Here is a 10,355-nt window from a genome sequence, read left to right as displayed (position 1 = left end):
GTCTACCATTTGATACTTCTGACCAAATGGTAAGTAATTAATTTTAAATGTCAGAATTGTTTAAACACTTTGCAGTATTGATTCGACCATGAGCTCCACTCTATAGCAAATTATTCTAGTGTCAAATGTGAAGCCATCTTACAGACACCCAAAGCTTGTTTAAAACAATTCACACAAGAGGACAATGATCCCAAACACAGCAGCAAATCTATTACAGAATGGTTGCAAGAAAAGTGTTTCAATAGCCCAGTCAGTCCACACCTCAACCTGACTGAAACGCTGTGATGAGACCTTAAGAGAGCTGTGCATAAACCAGTGCTCACAAACTTCAAGGAACTGACCAAAGTGGTAAAGAAAACTGGAGGAAAAATCCTCTATAACAATGTGAGAGACTGATAGTCACATAGAAAACATTTACTTCATGTTTTTGTTGCTACCCACATAGCAAAATTGGTATGGCCCCGATCCCGCCCACACAATGTGCTTACACATGGCCCACATACTGCAAAGAATGACGGCCCTATGGTGGCCCTGATCAGGTTTGCCAGAGGTAATCCAAACATGCGCCAGCACAAGGCCAGTTGCAGACACACTGGTGGTCCCGAGCTCTTCCTCCTGAGCTACAGCCACCCACTGGCACAAATGAGTAAACCACCACACCACCCTGACCACGCCCGATCTCGTCTGATCTCGGAAGCCAAGCTGGGTCGGGCCTGGTCAGTACTTGGATGGGAGACCGCCTGGGAATACCAGGTGCTGTAAGCTTTTGCACTTCCACACACAAATGACAGTTTAAATGTTGAAACGGATGTGAGGCACTCTTTAAGCTCATTTTCCAATAGGATGGTTAGTGAGTCTTGCGCAAAGAGCTCTTCCGCTCATGTAGTAATGTCAAATTCTCAAGCGTTACATCAATATCACTGTACATGCACAGAGCACTGTAGATGTTTTTGTGCAAACACTCACAATTGTTTATGACGTGAATATTGCAGCATTAAGTATGCATTATAACTGTGCTGTCATGTGCAGCTATTAAAAAAAAGTAGAAACTAATTCAAATTCAAATTTTGTTTGCCACGTACACAGTCATACACAGTACGATGTAGTGAAATGCTTGGACAACTGCTCGTGACCTAAAGAAACAAAAAAGGAAAGGCTATGAAAAGATAGGAAATAAATATGAAAAATTAAAAGGGTAAATTTAACTAGGAAGGAATAAAATATATTAAGGTTAAAAATGAAATAACTGTACAACACAAATTAGAATGAAGGGTAAATTTAACTGGGAAGAATAAGAAAATATATAAATTAAAGTTGAAAATAAAATAACTGTACAACAAAATACACAATATAGAACTCTATAAGAATGTATGAAGAAATCTAAATCTAAATAAAATATACACAATAACAGCAGCTGTACAAGTATTAACCGGAAATGAAGAATATAGTGACCAGTGTTGTGCAAAAACAAAGTCCAGAAAGTCCAGTGTGTGTGTAAGAACCATGTGTAATCAATATCCTTCACTCTAAATTGTTTTTTAAATCCCAATAAATGGGTTACAGTCCACATGAGCCCCGTTGTCGAGGAAGCCTCTCACTTACGGCCATACCAGCCTGTTCTCATCTGATCTCTGAAGCTAAGCAGGGGCGGTCCTGCATAGTAGCGTCACCTTCACCTTGCTCCGTGTTAGAAACTCCATGATATCGTGTTCCCTGCTCAGGGTAGCACACTGATGCGCATTTATCAGTGCTCTTCGGGACCGCAGTCGGCAGCCAATAAGAGTTCAAACTGGTTGCACATGGGTGTCAGGTTGACACTGCGCCCGCTGCACACTACAAGGTTAACAAGTTCCTCTGGACTGAGCCCAGACGGACTAGCCACAGACATTTTGTACATTTACAGAATAATAGTTTGTGTATTTCCTAAATATTTGGTTGTTGTTGTTTTTTTGTTTTGTACAAAAGTGAAATGCAATGAGGAGCGTTGTCATGAAGCTTTTCCTGAAGCTGCCTCCACTGAGTGAGCAGCGGCGCCCTCTGCAGTTTGTGTGTGGAAGTGCAAAAGCTTACACAACCGGCTCAAGAGTTGGGAGTTTGCCTTGTAATCGGAAGGTTGCCGGTTCGAGCCCCAGCTTGGACAGTCTCGGTCGTTGTGTCCTTGGGCAAGACACTTCACCCGTTGCCTACTGGTGGTGGTCAGAGGGCCCGGTGGCGCCAGTGTCCGGCAGCCTCGCCTCTGTCAGTGCGCCCCAGGGTGGCTGTGGCTACAATGTAGCTGCCATCACCAGTGTGTGACTGGGTGGATGACTGGTTGTGTAAAGCGCTTTGGGGTCCTTAGGGACTAGTAAAAGTGCTATACAAATACAGGCCATTTACATTTAATCCCTCTTGGATACGTGTAAATGTGTCAATAACAGGAACTATAATAGCATGTGTAAAAAGTTGTAGAAAGCTTTTTTGTTTTTCAAAATGATCTGAAAAACTGACTGTGAACTGATGTCACTTGAGTTTTTAATGCTAAAATGAAAAATGTGAAAATTAAAAATTGTCTGTGGAGTTATGAGGACTGAATTTACCAGGCCTCGGTAGTCAGCTCCTCCCTCTTTAAAGCAGATTACAAACAGGCTGGATAAGACATGATGTCTGCCACTGGTCCTGTTGCATTATACTTGATGTGGGTTACTGAAGTAAGAAACATCACAGGTTCTGCTGTATGGGTTGTGTAACATATTTGTTATTGATACTGAGTGAAAAAAAACTGTTATAGTAGACCATTTCTACATTCCAGATGTTATTATCAGAGTAACGTGTTCCGATTACTTTTTTCAAACAACGAGTAATGTAAGGGATTACTTTTGCAAAAAAGTAATTGAATACTGTTACTTTCCCGTAAGCATGCTGCATTACTGCTTTACTAAACTGTCATAATTTTGTTGTGAGTTGTCTCATGACAATGACATAAACACGTGCGATGCCCGTGGCAGCAACAGATCAACAATGGATAATATAGAGTGCGGGAGAGAGTATGACCATGTAGCATTAAAAGCATGGAAGTACATATTACTTCAAGTTTTATTCCATAAAAAGTGACAAAAACATAAGCATCCGCTGTACACTCAAAACTTCTTTCCATGGCAAAAAATGAAACTTCAAATCTGAGCAAGCACATAGCACACTGCTACGGTAATGTGAAATTCAAAGAGAAACCCCTGGATCTTTCCACTGACATGACTGCTGCAGCACCGGGTAAACCTCCACTGGCCCCACTCCTGCCTAAACAGGTGAAAATAGATTTAAGAGCGACAGAACTTACAGTGACAGTGCCACCGAGTCTTTGATTTTATTTATTTTTTGCTGTGTTTTACTTGCATCTATCTGAAAGAGCGAGTATAAAAAAAAAAATTTATATGACATGCTGGAATATGCAGAAAATAGGTTTAAATGTTAAACAAATATCTTCAAGTCAAAGACTGCTGCATGTAATTTAATTTATGCTTAATGCAATGTGCATAAAGTCAAAAGATTAAAACTAACATAACAATTTTTAAAAAGAGACTTTTTCATTTAATTCAATTTTATATGTTGGATATTGCAGAAAAAAATTGGGCTGAAAGATCTATTGCTTTAAGTGTTCAGGTTGTGTATCATGTTTTTAAATAGAAACTAAGTAATAAGTAATTACTTTTGAGAATAAGTGATCAGTGATGTAACGGGATTACTTTTTTGGAGAAGTAATTAGTAATAAGTAACTAATTACTTTTTTCAACTAACTTAAACAACACTGGTCATTATACAGCTGTTAAACCGAGCTCTACAAGTCTTAAGTTGTGAAAAATAACTGGAGATAACTTATTATATATATGGAGATGGGATCAAATATCACCTGTTAAACATTGTGTTTTTGCTTTCTCCAGGTAAAAGTATCCTCCAGGTCCAGTGTGTGTTGCTGTCTTTTGCTGACATCGAAACAGATTTCTGCAGTGTATAAGCAACTTTGCAACTTCAAGGTGAAGAAGTGTGATATAGTTTACAGAAAGTTTACACCCTCTATTGATTTCTGTTGAAAGAAACTTTTTTAAATCTCACCTGGATATGGTTGAGCTGTATTCTTGCTAAACACTTCAGCAAAAGACACAGAGATCCCACTACAACATAGAGCTAAAGTTTAATATGACATTACAACAGGGAAATGGTTCTCAGAATATGCTAATAATACGGATGTCTGCTTCTGATTTGAATAAAGAAAAGTACTGTGGAGAAATTTGTGTATGAACAAAGATGTTGCAGTTAGCTCGTTTTGTGAGGTCTAATTTACATAACAATTCACTGAGTAAGGAACAGCATAACTTTTGTACTGTACCTCCATGTGATCTGACTATAAAAGAAAAATGCTTTAAATTCCTGGATCGCTTGACATTTATGAATTAGTTTGCTTTAGCAAATTATATGTTTTGACATTTTTGTCAAATGAATATCAGATCACATGGCCAATATAGGATTCAGTTTTGTGTTACTGTATTAAATTCAAGCACCAAAATGTGCATAATGATTAAATAATATCCCCCAAATGCGTAAAGGTTTAAAACAATGACAGGACAATACAGATATACTGGGATCACAAGAGTAATTCATAATGTTATAGCTCAGTTGCCTTTTGTATCAAATAAATTAGCTTCGTACATTAAATGCAGAGCTGTCTGTGAATATAACTGACTTCCACTGTCCAGATATGGACTTAGTCCCATGCTATCCTGATCTAGATTATGTGAGTAGGCAAATTTTGTATAACCTACATATCATACATGCAGGGCTGCCTAATGATTTCTGTTGAGATAAACTTTATTTTTCATGCAAAATGTAGAGGCTATCAGATGATGACCTTTCATGCAGACACTATATAATGAATCCACAGTATCCATTTACCAGCTTCAGAGAATTTCTCTTCCTGAAGACATCTTCGTCTACTGGTGTTTCAGACGACTGACTGCCAGTTAACCCACCACTCATCAGTCAATCAAAAGATTAAGGTAGGTGTCCTAACGTGGAAAAGTTTGGATTACTTGGAAAGCTATGAAAGCCAGAGCAGGATGTTTATTTCAGAGTAATTACAGAGCATTACCAAATACAAATAATATTTGAATATAAAAGTATTTAAAAGTCACGTATTGTTCTGTTTAAAATCTTGTTGGTTGACAAAGATCCACAAAGTAGATTTTTCAGAGCAATGTGCTGCATGTTTTTAATGATTATTGAATTAAGTAAAATCAAAGAAACTACTGTCAACTGCTCCACTAAAACTAAAATAAAACAGACTAATGTAAATGTTTTTGCTGCTTTTCTTCACCAGGGAATCATGATGGTTCAGTGCACCTGTTTACTGCTGCTGCTGCTCTCCACTGCTGTGTTCTCACAAAATTATGACGACTTCATAGTGAAACACACGCTTGTGAAGGCAATGATAAAGAAGATTGTGATACTTTGATGAAAGTTGTCAATGCACTGGAAAATTCAAAAAAGAAAACTCCAGGAGAGTGCAAGGGAAACAATACTTTCATTGTCGAACGTGACGAGAAAAGAATTCAGGACATGTGTAAAGTCTGTATCTAAAAACCAATATGTTAACTTACCATATAATTGGTTTGACTGTGTGACAAAAGATATAATGGAACCTTGTTCATACACACAAGAAAAAACTAATGAGAAGAAGAAGATAAAATGTGAAAAAGACAATCCAAGAATAAATTTCTACCTGTACACCTTGAGAAGGAGAAGGAGAAGACTCAGCAGTTGATTCCAGTTTGAAACTGTTGTTTGTCTAACTACTTGTTCAAAGAATTTCTTAAAATGTGTTGATAATCACGTGACTGTCTTCTGACAAACATGAAGAGGAATTGTAAGGATTTGAGTTGATCACATGTAAGAAACCAGAATAAACTTCTTTCATCCAATTTAATGCTGCAGAAGATTTGTTGCAGAAAAGTTGTCTCTTTATTTCTCAATCTCAGGGTTCACAAATTCTTATATGATGTTAAAATCTAAAGAAAAAAAAAATGCTCTGTCCTCTTGTCTGTGCTATTTTGGGGGGCTTTTAAAAAAATAATATTCATAATTTTATATTGAAGAATTTCAGAAATGTTGAGATTAACTTACCAGAATTCTCCAATGCTGCAGTTCACTGACATGTACAGTTCTGGTTAGAAGTTTTTATCCTCTCGTCATGGGCATGAATGCCATGGTACTTTTGGGCTTTTGATGATTTCTTGGAACGATTCTTTTTCCAGGGTGGAATGATTGTGCAGCATACACCTTTAATGACTTTAAGAAAGCAAGACTTGGGGGGACAAGTTGGAATTTATTTTGGACTCATCCACACAGGTTCAAAAGTCTACATACAGCCTCAAATATATACATGCACCTCCACCAATATTTGGTAAATGCCTATAGTAAGTGTATGTAAACTTCTGACCACAACTCTATCTGTATTAAAAGGGAGTGACAACAGAATTTCAATAGCAAAACAGCATGCATGACTATTCTTATTGCAGGCACACCTACAAACAGTTCTGGAGTGCATATTTCTCCTCATGAAACACAAAAAAAATAAACCTCACTAAATTTCCACTGAAAAAAGAAATCGCAGCAATGTTCGTTTTTGCACAAAGCATGAAAGCTGTCAAATTTTGACCTTCACTGGGGAGTAACGGAATACATGTACCGGCGTTTTGTATTTAAAATACAAAATATGACTGTATTCTGTTACAGTTACTGTTTAAATAAGTGGTAATCACAATAATAATTTCTGTTGAAAGAAACTTTTTTTAAATCTCACCTGGATATGGTTGAGCTGTATTCTTGCTAAACACTTCAGCAAAAGACACAGAGATCCCACTACAACATAGAGCTAAAGTTTAATATGACATTACAACAGGGAAATGGTTCTCAGAATATGCTAATAATACGGATGTCTGCTTCTGATTTGAATAAAGAAAAGTACTGTGGAGAAATTTGTGTATGAACAAAGATGTTGCAGTTAGCTCGTTTTGTGAGGTCTAATTTACATAACAGTTCACTGAGTAAGGAACAGCATAACTTTTGTACTGTACCTCCATGTGATCTGACTATAAAAGAAAAATGCTTTAAATTCCTGGATCACTTGACATTTATGAGTTAGTTTGCTTTAGCAAATTATATGTTTTGACATTTTTGTCAAATGAATATCAGATCACATGGCCAATATAGGATTCAGTTTTTGTGTTACTGTATTAAATTCAAGCACCAAAATGTACATAATGATTAAATAATATCCCCCAAATGCTTAAAGGTTTAAAACAATGACAGGACAATACAGACCAAGGCCGATCAGCAAGCACTCCAGCGGGTGGTGAAAGAAGCTGGCAGAATTATTGGAACAAGTCTGCCAGAGATTAGTAATATCTTCCCCACTCGCTGTCTGAGGAGGGTGCACAGTATCCTGCGGGACCAACATCACCCTGCGCGCCACCTTTTTCCATCTGCTGCCCTCAGGGAGAAGGTACAGGTCTATACAGGCCAGAACATCCAGACTGGCCAACAGCCTGTATCCACAGGCTGTGAGGCTCCTGAACTCTCTGCCCCCCTCTCACGGACAATAACCATATCCAACTTCTTAATAGCACTGAACTGGTCTGCATTGGTGCATCATACCTTTATTCTCTTTCCCCCTCCTGCCCCCCCCCCCCCCCCTCTTTCTTAAATAGATAACTATCATATCTGACATCATATCTCACAGTACAATAATATTGAACGGGTTGCATTGTTGTACTTTGTCATGTTTCTCAGGTCTTTGTCTGAATTTCTTATGAACATTACTTGTCATGTTCTCATGTTGTTGCTAAGGATTGTCTTATTGCACTGGAGTCACACTGGGTTAAATATTTACACTTGGGTTTTAAGGGGTATTTATTATTTTCTTCATTATTTTATTTAAGGGTTGTACGGAAGCCCCAAACGCAATTTCATTGTTCTCTGACAATGACAATAAATACTTAAATTACAAATTACAATTACAATTACTGGGATCACAAGAGTAATTCATAATGTTATAGCTCAGTTGCCTTTGTATCAAATAATTAGCTTCGTACATTAAATGCAGAGCTGTCTGTGAATATAACTGACTTCCACTGTCCAGATATGGACTTAGTCCCATGCTATCCTGATCTAGATTATTAGATCATAGATCATAGATTATAGAGTTGGCCGTCCGACTGCGGTTCTGGAGTTGTGGGGCCTCCCTGCTGCTGCGGATCGGGGCGGTCTGGCCTCTCCCCACCGCAGGGAAAAGGGTAACACCACCTGGGTCTGGGTGCAGTTTCCCCCCTCCAGGGGCAAGGGTACCTAGACCCGGTTCGTAGAGTACGCTTGGGGCGTGTGATCGTGTGTACAGCGTCTCTTCATGTCTGTCTCCACGTTGGTTGAGTGTGGAGTAAGTGCATATGAGAGCATGAGGGTGGGAATGGATGTTTGTTGTCTGTGTGTGCCTGTATGTCTGTGTCTATATGTCAGGTTGGGTATCAGACGCCACCTCTCTGGGGACATCTCAGGCCCTCCAAGGTTTGGAGGCCCATCTCCACCCACCACCACTTCCCCTGCCAGTGGCGGACTCCCTCAGGTGTCGGTGCGTTGGTGGTTCTTTGTGTCTGGGGATGGGCGTCCGGGTACACACCGGCTCACTCCTTGGCGCCGCTTATCGGGGCCTGGAGCCTGGGCTCGCTCGGGCCACTTCGGAGGTGGGGTGCCCCCGGCCTCTCGGCCTGGGGCTCGGTCACTCAGGCACGGCTGGCTGCCGGCAGAGCTCACGGGCGCGTCACTGCAAACTCCCCTGGCTTCTGCTCCGCGGCTGCTGAGTGAGCCCTCATCTGGGACTCTCCTCAGCTCTTTCTGGGACAGTGGCGCGGGCTGCCCCTCTGTTGGTCTTCCTTGGTCTCTTGTGTTCTGGGGGCCTCTGGATGTCTGGAGTTTTGATCTCCTCCATACCTGCTTCATACCCTGGAGGACGGGCTGTGGCCCCCCCCACACTCCCTAGCAGATCGTTACATGGGAGAAACCTTTGGAATGCAAGCATGCTGATCCACACAGGTATGCACACAGGTGTACACACAGGTATTTCACAGACGTGGACTACAGCTTTCTTGGCTGCTGCCTTCAAAGCACATTGTGCGCTGTCTTATCTTGCGTTGGTGCACAATATCGTTTATTATTTAGTATCTACTGATATCTACTGCTAGCTAGTTTATTGTGATGGTGCCGTTTTTTTATTATGTTGCTCTTTGTTGTTTGCTTTCTCTTCTGTTTTTTTTCTCCATACAGGTGACCCAGGTGTTTTGTTTGTTTGTTTGTTTGTTTTTTTGTTCTTTCCCCCCCCCCCCCCTTCTCACCGTCTCTTCTCCCCTTTGGTTTTCTTTCTCTCCCTCTCTTTCTTTCATTCTCTCTCCCTGTCCTATCCTCCAGTCATGTCTGTCCCGTTTGTAGCAACTGAAAATAAAATAAATTCATAATTATAATAAAGGTCAATCAAATGGACCAATATGGCAAGGCCATGATGATCCACTTGGTAAAATAAATCCGCTTGGCATCTTTCTTGGCCTTAAGACAACAATTCTGATGGCTAAAGATCCAAACGGGACAAAAAAAAAAAAAAAAAAAAAGTGGTAATCACAATACAGTTACTCTGTTGAAATAAATAGATTTCATGGCAGTCATTTCCAGTTTCAAATATTATGCTATCCCCTCTCTATCTTTATCCAATTTTGATGATTTGGCACCGTTGGGTGCAGGTTTCGCTGCCAGCCCGGGTTTGAGTACAACCCGGAGCCCTTTTTTTAATTATAGTTTTTTATTTACTCAATTCCCATCTGGGATGAATAGAGTTTCTCTGATTCTGATTTCTGGAAACCCAAACAAAACACGCAAAAGAGGCTGTAATGTAAGCGTCCTGTTAATGGGGGTGGGGTCAGTTACACATGGACCCAGAGCCAGCAGTGCACGGGCAGGAATGCATTTACAACACCACTTCATAAGAAAAATGGGATGGGATGAAAAGTCAGTACCTTCAATGTACTATGCTGTGTGATTTTTGTTACTGTTAATTAAGGAGCTTACATTGTTAGCTGGCATTACACGAGGTGAGTGCATAGACTGCAGACTGTTAGGCCGTTTCTAAATACTCATGTACACAAGTTCTCGCTAGTCCAGACTTCAAGTTCACACAGCAGTCCAGACTTCCCCAAGAACACAGTGCAATCGTTCTACAATTGGAAGTGCAGTGTATTGATGACATTGCTGCTTTGGAGTTTTTACTGCTGTCCCTTCTTAATTTA

At 40.0% G+C, this 10,355-nt stretch overlaps 1 pseudogene; it reads left to right on the top strand.

Moving 5' to 3' along the window:
* Nucleotides 1-646: 646 nt before the first annotated feature.
* On the top strand, nucleotides 647-765 carry LOC120720729 (annotated as a pseudogene).
* Nucleotides 766-10,355: the final 9,590 nt, after the last annotated feature.

The sequence above is a fragment of the Simochromis diagramma genome, unplaced genomic scaffold (genome assembly GCF_900408965.1).
Source record: "Simochromis diagramma unplaced genomic scaffold, fSimDia1.1 OVJJ01000667.1, whole genome shotgun sequence".
Lineage (NCBI taxonomy): Eukaryota > Metazoa > Chordata > Actinopteri > Cichliformes > Cichlidae > Simochromis > Simochromis diagramma.
This window is presented reverse-complemented; position numbering and strand designations above follow the sequence as displayed.